The 9,959-nt window shown below is 49.3% G+C and overlaps 1 long non-coding RNA gene across 2 annotated transcripts in view; it reads right to left on the bottom strand.

Moving 5' to 3' along the window:
* Positions 1-3,117: 3,117 nt before the first annotated feature.
* LOC129405144 (uncharacterized) overlaps positions 3,118-9,959 on the bottom strand; it is an 11,736-nt gene continuing 4,894 nt past the window's right edge. For both annotated transcript variants that reach the window (XR_008630362.1, XR_008630363.1), the window contains exons 3-5: positions 4,953-5,216; positions 4,738-4,863; positions 3,118-4,012 (exon numbers count right to left, since the gene is read on the bottom strand). This is a non-coding gene — a long non-coding RNA (uncharacterized LOC129405144). The remainder of the gene's footprint in view (positions 4,013-4,737; positions 4,864-4,952; positions 5,217-9,959) is intronic.

The raw sequence follows: 9,959 nt of genomic DNA, 5'->3' as shown, positions 1-9,959 counted from the left end.
AAAAATTTTTCATCAGCGCCTGCGACCAATGAATCACACAGACAATTTGCTACAATGGGCTTTTCTTTTTGTGTGAAGGCAAGACATCCTGAGTGAGGAAGCTCAGACTTCACCAACCTCCTGGTTTTTAAATTACTCATTCAGACACGAAACAAAATAGAAAAATCAGAGAGATCTAGTTTGAAAGAAAAAGAATGGTTGATGGCATGGGAATTAAGTAAGTGCTCATCTTGCTTTTGTACTATTGGATGAAGAGGGCTGGATCAAAGTGGACATGGAAACATCAAGAAATTGACAGGCAGGGTTAAGAGACCCAAGCCAAATGTTTATTATCATTGCCTCCCCAGCCAGCCCCCACCAAAAACAAAAAAAATAACCCAAAAACCCAAAAAACCAAATCCCCAGCATACAACTGAGTGTCAGTAGCTGTTCTCTGCCAGCCTCTCCCCTCGTGCCGCAACAAACTCATTGACAAGAACTGTCATTGACTCTGCTTTATCTTCCGGGTGCAACTGAGAGGGCGCACTGCAAGTGCATCCTACGTAAATTGAGGTTTGCTTCCTGACCTGGGAGATCAATTCTCTGTCAACGCGAGCGGGCTGATGGATCACCATGTGGTGCGGCTGCTGCATTGAAAATCACATCAAATACCTTCTCAAACACACTTCTGAATTACAGGCTGGATCTCCAAAGATGGGGTTATGGATGAACCCATGTACCTCACCAATCTGTGTGTCTCACAAAGCTGATTAAACCCGACCAAGGGCTCCGTGGTCGGTGTCGTGTTTCCAGCCCAAGTGAGGGGTGGGGTGGGGAGGGCAGCAGGTTTGGGTTATCAGAGTTCTGAAGCCCGGCGGAGGCTGCGTTTGAACCGTCTGCTATGTGCCATCCCCATGACCTTGGCTAAGAGGGTCAGTCAGTCCCTCTGTTTCAGCCTTCTCTGCTGCCAAGTCGTGATGATAACATGGCACCTCCCTTCTTCCCCGAGCTTGCCCTTAAGCTGGGGTCCTTCAGGAGTCATTCCCGACCCCCATACGTGAATTTAGGAGCAAGCAATAAATTGGAGGGTGAAGGTCAAGGAGTACAGAGACAGAGTCAGTGAATAAGTCACCGAGCAAGCCGCCATTGTGGGTGGCTGGAATTTGATCCAGGGGACTCTGAACGATGCACATCACAGTAAAGCATGCAACCACGGGGTGGAGGGGAATGCACACCCCCAGTCTCATCCTTCCTTGACAGAGGTTCAGTGCCTGGGTAGGACACTACCAGCTGAGTAGAGCTGCGGACTCTACTCTGGCCCAAAGGGGCTGGCAGTGGTGGCTGTTGAAGTGGGTACTGGCTCTTGGGAGAAGTCAGGTTAATGGGGGTCAGGGGGAATTATCAGGATAATGACGGGCTATTTTGAAGATGAAATAAATGAATAATCGTGGATCACTAAGTCCTCAAGATGAGGAGGAGCCCAGGTCCAGGAGTCGCATGAACACTGAGCTCGTGGTAATTCTTTGGGGGTGATGTCATAGCTCAAGATGGAGTTGAGTTCAGGTTTTCCTTTTTTTTTTTTTTTTTTTTGCTTTGGGACATTGAGGAGCTTGGACATGCAGGGCGGAAGTGCCAAGGTCTTCTTGAAGGTGACGGTGAGGGTGAAGGGACAAATACAGATTTACGTGTAGGGTAGAAAGGTTGCTGAAACGAGCAGTGTGTTTGAATGTGAGGGGGGCTCGTGGAGGGAGCAGCTTGGCCAGAGGTGTGTCATCATGCCCCGTCTGTGTGACTCATCCCTGCCTGTCAGAGGAGCCGCAGCTGGAGGACACGGCGTCCACTGCAAGGACAAACAGGCTCCCAATCTCAGTGGCTGGAGGGAGATGAACGAGAGGAATGCCTTCCTAACCATGTCCCGCCAACTGGGGGCGCTCTCCAGGGCTCGGGTTTCGAGGACCTCAGGTGCCACCCAAGGAGAACCCCTGAACCAGTGCATGAGTGACCACTGCAACAAAGGGGGCCCCAAGCACCTTGTTTACCAGTTTCTCCTGGTTCGAAATATTGGCCTCTTCCCTCAGACATCTGCAAAGCGCCTTCCAGCCCCCCTGCTTCTCCTGAGTATGACATGACCGCTCTCTGCCGGATTCTCTAATACTGTCTCTTTCCTGAGCCTCCCAGGGTCATTTCTACATATGTCAGACTTCGTCGCTCTTGCCCCCAGTCCTACTGATGGTTCCAGTTACCTGGACGGTATGTTCAGGTCCTCATGTGGCCTGTGAAACTCTATGTGCTATGTCCCTGGGTTTCTCCTGGGGCTCTCATCTGCCACTTTCTCTTCTCTTTTCCAGTCCCAGGACTCACTGCTGTTTTTCATATGTGTCCCTCACAGTCCTGCCTCAGGCCCTATGCACCCGCTTCTCCCCATGGCTAAGCACCCACTTTCTGCCTCTAAGTCACTTGCTTCATGGGCACAGATCACTGCTCAAATGCCATCAGCCCAGAAAGGCCTTGCCTAGCCACTGTATGTTACAGAGCACACACCCATGTTCTGCTTTTCATGTTTTCCACATCCCATGTTTACTGGGTTGTCCTGTGCCCACCACTCAGGAGGACAGAAACTTTCAGAGGCCGGGAAACTTGCTCTAGTGTGGCATCTGCAGCCCCCACAGCCGTGACTGGCACGGAACAGGACCTATGTAAATATTGGTTGAATAAATGAATAAGGAATATCATTCCATTTCAGTCATGGGGCAACTGAATCCTACGGAACCAAAGAAAGATGTACTGAATCTTTTTCCTACAGGGGCTCCCTGCCAACCTTGTTTCCTTCCTTTGTAGCCCCCAGGCCCCCACTGATTGGCTCCCAAGTGTCCTTTGGTGACCCTCCATTGATATGACTCTTATCCGTGGCTCCCTTGGAATATCCTGGGAGTCCACAGGGGACCCCGGCTGAGAATGAATATATATATATATATATATATATTTATATAATTATTTTTTATTGAATCACCATGAGCTACAGTTATAAAACTTTTTGAGTTTCAGTCATACATGATCGAACACCCACCCTCCACCAGTGTATATTTTCCGCCACAAATGTCCCCAGTATCCCTCCTCCCCAACTCGTCCCACCCTATCCTTGCCTCTATGGCAAACAATTCCCTCTTATTCTCTCTCTACTTTTGGGTATTAAGGTGTGGAATACAGATAACGAGAGGCCATCATGTTTGGTCCTTTGTCTACTTTCAGCACATGTCTTCCATCCTGAGCGGTCCCTCCAACCATCATTGACTTAGTGATCCCAAGAATTACTATATTAAGTAACATACTTGTTTATTTCTCTATTACATCTACCATGTTCCGGCACCTCACTTTAATTTCCATAACAAAAAGCATTTGACATAGAGAGAAACAGAGGCATGAGAAGGCACTGTGACCCAGCCAAGGCCATGGTCCAGTGAGCGATGGAGCAGGGTTTTTTTTTTTTAAAGTAATTTATTTGTTTTTCTTAATTGAACCACAGTGAGACACACAGTTGCAGAGTTATTCATGATTGGGCTTCAGTCATATGGTTCTAACGCCGGTTCCTTCACCAGTGTCTGAGCAGGGGGTTAAGCCAGATAACGGGGCTGCAGGGCTCATGCTCTTAGTGATGCGCTGAGCTCAGAGCTAGGGGGTGGGGGTAGGGGCAGGGTGCCCAGGCAGGGCTGCATCGTGAGCTCCTGGAGGGACTCCATTGTCCCCTGTCCCAATGTTGAGAGGAAATTTCTCATATGACAAACACCATATGACAGAACTCGGGGTACTAGGTTGGGTGTGGCAGATTTGGTCTGAGGTAAGACAATCACGGTCTGACCAACGCCACCAATCCCACACACTTGAGGAGAAAGTCTCACAGCTAGGGGCCAGAGAGGATCAAACTGGACAGTGTCTCTGCTTCCAGAATATTCTAGTGTCATCATCCAAACATACCCATCAGTGGCTGTCATCTGGGCAAGGCCTCCTTGCTCTGGCTGGTTCCTTCAAGGCAGACCTGGGGTCACAGGGAGATGTGAGGCACTGGGTGAGTGGCCTTGGTTTTCCCTCACCCTCACACAGATTTACTGAGGCACAAACCCATCTGCCCAGTATGTCTCGGGTTGTCTCTGCCTTCCAGTCTGTTCCCCTCCTCATCAACTTCCGGAAGGCTTCCCACCCCCCCCCCACCCCGATGAAATCCCTTCCCTTATCATCCACTTTCCCTGGGTTGTCATTGTCCCACAACAAGCTCCCTCAGGGCCTCCACAAGCCCATTGTCTGATGAACACATTTCAGAGTGATGACAGGGTCCCAGACACCAGCCATTGCTGCCCCTTTACTCCCTCTCAACCCGGGCCCCACTACTTTCACAGAAAAAAGAATTGGTCCAGGACATCGTGGGGTGGTAGAGAGGACAGGCCGGGAACCCGTGTCCCCTAACACCCAGTCCAGTGACCCGCAGGACACAAAACTCTAACTACCCAGTCATGGAGATTGGCTCTCCTCTGGAAAGTGGCCGAACCCTCCCTTCGCCCTGACATGGTAACCGTTTCCACCCTGTTTTCTCCCTCCTTGGCCTCTGATTCATGGGCTATATAACTAATCAGGTCTTTGAATAATAACAAATTTTTTTTTTTAATGCCTCTGTATTGCCTAAAGTGACTTCAGTAATTACTGCCTTATCAAGAGGCTGGTTCTGCAGGCTGAACTCTTTCCCCCATAGACAGGAAGTGCTCTCACCTGAGGCCCCCTGGATTGAGGAGAAAGGCATGGCGGGTGGCTGAACCCTTTGAGGATGAGGGGCACCGGCTCTTGATAGCTTAGTCTCTCCACAACAGCCTCTCCTCAGAGTCTTGCGTTCAGAGCCTGCTTCGACATAGGATCATGCATTAAAATACTGGACTGACTTATCCGAACTAGCCTCTGTGCTTGGGCCTCGTTGAACAATTCAGTACCTGCTTTTCAAGGGAAGCCAAGTGAATGCAGTGCTTGCTTTTCTTGAATTACTCCTGGGGTCTCCCTGACCCCATTACCTCCTCACATGGCATTTAGAAACCCATCCCCAGGCCGACAGCTTCATGCTGGATATTTCGGTTCTTAACAGAAGCCTCGGGGGACATTCTCGGGAAGTACAGAGCAATAATGGAAGGACCAACATCCACATCCCAGTCAGGACTCCTGAAACTTCTCATGACCACAGTCAGGGCTGATCACGGCCTCTGGGGAGAGAAGGACAGGGCAAGGGTAAGCAAGTGAGGGCAAACCACTTCAGATGGGGACCCTGCTCATGGAGAGAGGATTCGTTTCTCATGGTTAAGTCTGGAACTCATCATCTTGAGGCTGCATGTTCCCAGACTCCTGGTAGTGTGAGTGTTCAGCCGGGCGTGGCTGATGGGAGGCAGCGATGATGTGCCGAAGCACAGAGGAGAGAGCCAAGGAAGAAATTTCTCCTCCTGCTCTGCATTGGGTGATTTTTCCAGCTTCCAGCACGTGTTCCATCTTCTACACATCTCTCCTGCCCCCCCCTGCTGCTGTCAGTATTTTAACCAGTAAGGAAATAGCTCACCTTTGTCTTTTCCTGATTTTTTTTTCTTGAATTCTATCAGAGGGGAGAAATTTGCATATTAAGAGGTTGTAAACTTTCAATTCCCACCCTGCTCACTGCCCGCCCATCTCCACAGGCTTGGGACAGGCCTCAAGCATGAATGAATCTGTTGAAAAAACTCAGGTATGAGGGTTTTGTGACTGAAATCTCCAGGATCTCACGAAGTCAGGGATGGGTGACCTCCGCCCATTCCCCTGTTCTTCTGGGAGCCTGGCAGTCATGCCCATGAACTGCCTCTGGTGCCATATAAGCTCATTCATGGCCATGATCTGGAGACTCACAAATAAATCTTAGAAGAGACCAATAAGCTGCAGAGATATCTCCGGACCCAAAGTCACCATTCAGTTAAAAATTTAACTCCAGCTGTATCACCTTATTTAAAAGTTTAGAATTCCTGGAGTACACAGCTGCATGACATCGCATACCCTGTACCACTGATGTACCAGAAATAGCACACCACATTGGATGGGGTGTAAAGTAGAAAGCACCTATGATATTGATAAGAAAAAAAATTAGCTTACAAGGCTCAACCTGTAACAATATGTTAGTAATCTCTTCTACAAGGGCTTAATGGCTCCGGGTTGGGATTCAACAATCTTCACACACTTTCTCCTAAGAAATTATTCTGGGGATAATTTTTAGCAGATTATTCATAACAAGCAATATAAAATAAATTACTTAGGGCCTGGAATTGGGGTAGGCTTGGGTGGTGGTTGGGAAAATTAGAAATAATGGTGGTGAGAAGGTGTCATGGGTGATGGGAGTGGTGTTGGAATATAGAATGTATTAAATTACTAGGAAAAAATTTACAAAAATAAAATTTAAAATAAAAAAGAGGTTGTAAATTTCCATGCATTTATATTTTATTATTATTTTTGGTTTGGGGACCACATATGGCAGTTCTGGGGGCTTACTCCTCACTCTGTGCTCAGGGATCACTCCCAGTGGTGATCTTGGGACCATCTGTGGTGCCAGAGATTGAACTGGGGTCCACCCCGTACAAAGCAAGTGCCTTGACCCCAGTACTATTTCTCTGGCCCTTATGCATTTATACTTTGAAATACTGGTGAAGCCTTGTGTTCTCCCAGTAAACAAGAATTAGATAAAGGTCTGTTCCCTCGAAAGTGAAAGCTCTCAGCCCAAGTGCAGTGCACCCACCGTTGTGAGTTCCTACCACCTTCTTGTTCTTATGTATTATTTTTGTTTGGGGGCCACACTCCTGGCAGGGAACACTGCTGTTGAGGCTTGAGACTGTTTCTTTTTTTGCACACCCAGTGCTGCTCAGAGTTACTCTTGACTCTGCACTCAGGGATCATTCCTGGCAGCGCTCAGGGGACCATCTGGGATGCCACGGATGGAACCCGGGGTTGGCTGCATGCAAGGCAAGCACCCGACCTGCCATATAATTGCTCTGGCCTCCTTGGGTGCTGTTTCTGAGGACATTCCTGTCCCTAATTGGGCACTCAGTCTCTCCTCCCCTCAGTCGGTCTCCTGAACGGAATCCCCTCTGTTGCAAATAGCTGAAGCAGTTTGCTTTTTCCTTAGAAGGCCATGATGAAATGAGCACTGTTCAGTGAGGTAAGGCGATAAACGTCTTTCCTCTTTGGCTCAGGGGACTTTGAGATGAATCTGTCTACCTAGAACATGAGGGGGAAGTAGGGGACGGTGGGGGGCAGGGAAACACATGCCCAGCCTGCTCTGTGGACCACCCACCAGGCACTACTCTGCTTCACCTTCGGGGTTCCTGCTGGAGCCCACGAGGGAGGAACGACAGCGTCATCTGGAGACACAAACAGGGGGAATCATTTCCTTCCGATCAGGCTTCCTTTGCGTGAAACAAAAATTCACTCAAAAGCAGCTGCGCCCTGACACCACAGAGGAGAATCCCTACAGGTACGTGGAAGCTGGGGCGGGTAAGACAAGGGGCAGGTGGGGGTTGACAAGAGACAACTTTGTCAGCAATTTCGTGCCATGCTCTGGAATCTTCGCCTTCTTCCCTGAGTTCGGAGGCCAGTGAGTAGAGAGAACTTCATGGAAATGAGCGACCGGCGTCTCCTGTCACTGCAGTCCCACTCCAGTCCTGGCTGCTAACTGCAGACACGTTTTGTTACAGGGAGTCAATAGGACTCACTCCCGGTCTGTGGAGACCATGGTGCCATTCTGTATTCACGGCCAACGGATCCCCGGGCTTCATCAGAGAATCATTTTAAAACAAAGCTGGGTCAGCTGTTTAATAATTTACTGACAGTGACAGCGGGGAGAATGTCTAATAGCCAGCGAGATTGGCTTTCAAATAGAAAATAAATTCACGTTAGAAGAGTCAGAGGAGAAGAGCGAGGCGGGGTGGAGCACGATTAGCAGGAGGGAAATATTTAACATTTGTCAATTCCTGATTTGTTTTTCTTTTGAGTCCTCTCCAGAGGGAAGACACCTGCTGAGTGAGGAGTGACAAAACCCCCAGCAGTAACACTCAGGCTGAGTTGATCTCCTCCCACCCGTGCCAGTCCTCAGGTGGGCACAGGTTGAAGGATGCTGTTCTAGCGTATTCCTGGGCCCTCACTGTTCTCCTGGGGAAGGGGAACTAGAAGTCTCTTGATTTTTGTTTTTCTTTTTGGGTCACACCCAGCGAGGCTCAGGGGTAAGTCCTGGTTCTGCACCCAGAAATTACTCCTGGCGGTGCACAGGGGACCATATGAAATGCCAGGAATCGAACCCAGATCAGCTGCATGCAAGGCAAATGCCCTACCTGCTGTACTATCGCTCCAGCCCCAGAAATTTCTTGTTTCAAGGCAGAGACTCTCACACCAGTTGGATATCAAAGAGCATCCATCTGGGCCAGTCTGGGGACCTCGGGGGCTCCCTTGTCTTGTCACCTTCCAGTTCTTCCTGGGGCAGGGAAGGCCTGGGAGGTCTAGAAAGCACAGCCTCAAAGAAACAAAATCAACCTGCACAATAACATCACATCCTTCCATTCTGAGGAGCCCCTGGCCCAGAACTTATTACAGGAGTCCTGGCTTGTGGGTAAATGGAATTTATGGATTTTTTTGCCTACTAGCCATGCTCTGTTGAAATGTCTGCAAAGTAAAAAAAGAAGCTGAGATGGTAGGACTTGAAGTTCCCTAGTTCTGATGTCTTTGGTCCAATGGACGGAGGCACGATTTGAGTGATTTTAAAAGGCCCAGATGTCGAGGGGCTGCAGGATGTAAAACCAACCCCCTGTGAACCTCGGTCTCCTCCCCCTGCGAAGTGGGAAATCACGAGAGAATCGCAGGGGAGCACATACACACTCAAGGCTTTTAGCCCTGTGCCTGGATCAAACATTTCAGTAAGGCAGAGACAAAAAGGCAAGTGGGAAATCTCCAAGGTGCACAGCCTTTGAGCTTCAGGAGCAGACAGTGATCAAAGGGGCTCCGGGAGAAAGGAAGAACTCAGTCTCCCCTGCCCTTTGCCCCCTCCCCATAGCACGGGGCACCGTCTGTCCTCACACCAATTCCTAAATCTGCTGGTCCGGAGAAAGGTCCTGAGATCAGATGATTTCTGTGTTCCCAGATGGTCATTTTCTCCGACTTTCCATCCAAAAAAAAATTGTAGCATTCATTCTTCATGTTCGTGTAAACAAACACATTCTCATTCTGCCTCGAGTTATTAGCTCTGTTGTTTTGGCTCGTAGGAATAACGATTTATCAACACTTCATCTGCTGTGAAAACGGTCTGAAGAACCGCGCACCGTCTTGGCTGCTCAAGCCCGGGAACCGGCCCTTGTGAGCTCGCTTGTCCCCTGCTCCCAGCTTGCTGTTATCTCGGGTCTGGGAGGCTGCAGGAAGACTTGCTATTAGGATCCTGGGTGAAATGTCTCTCTGTGCAGTCCAGTAAAAATACTTCTTACACAAAGGCCATTTTTGGAAACAGAACGAGCCGGACTGTTTTCCGCTGGATTACCTATGGAGTGGCTGGTAGGCGGACAAGGTTTTGGAGGGCGGCACTCATGTTTGGAACAGACCAGGGGAGAATGTGCAGAAGGCTGTGCTCGGCCTGGGAGAACTGAGTGGACTGCTGGGTGCAAAGCAGCAGGGGAGTGAGTCAGCTGGGGGCATACACCTCCTCCATCCACCTGTGGGCACCAGGATATTCCAAGAAGCTACAGGTGAAAGTTCCATAAATGGGGGGGGGGCTGTAGTGTAAGACTGAGGGGGCAACTGATGAGACAGGGGGCCTTAGAAAGGAAATAAGGTTGGAAGGGGGCCATGGCGGAAGGAAGATCAAAAAACACTGCTATAGATTTAAAAAAAAACTTAAAAAAATTTTTTTTGCTTTTTGGGGTGATGCACAGGGGTTACTCCTGGCTCTGCACTCAGGA

This window comes from Sorex araneus, chromosome 5 (assembly GCF_027595985.1).
Source record: "Sorex araneus isolate mSorAra2 chromosome 5, mSorAra2.pri, whole genome shotgun sequence".
NCBI lineage: Eukaryota > Metazoa > Chordata > Mammalia > Eulipotyphla > Soricidae > Sorex > Sorex araneus.
Note: the sequence above shows the minus strand (reverse complement) of the source record. Positions and strands in the feature narration are given on the sequence as shown.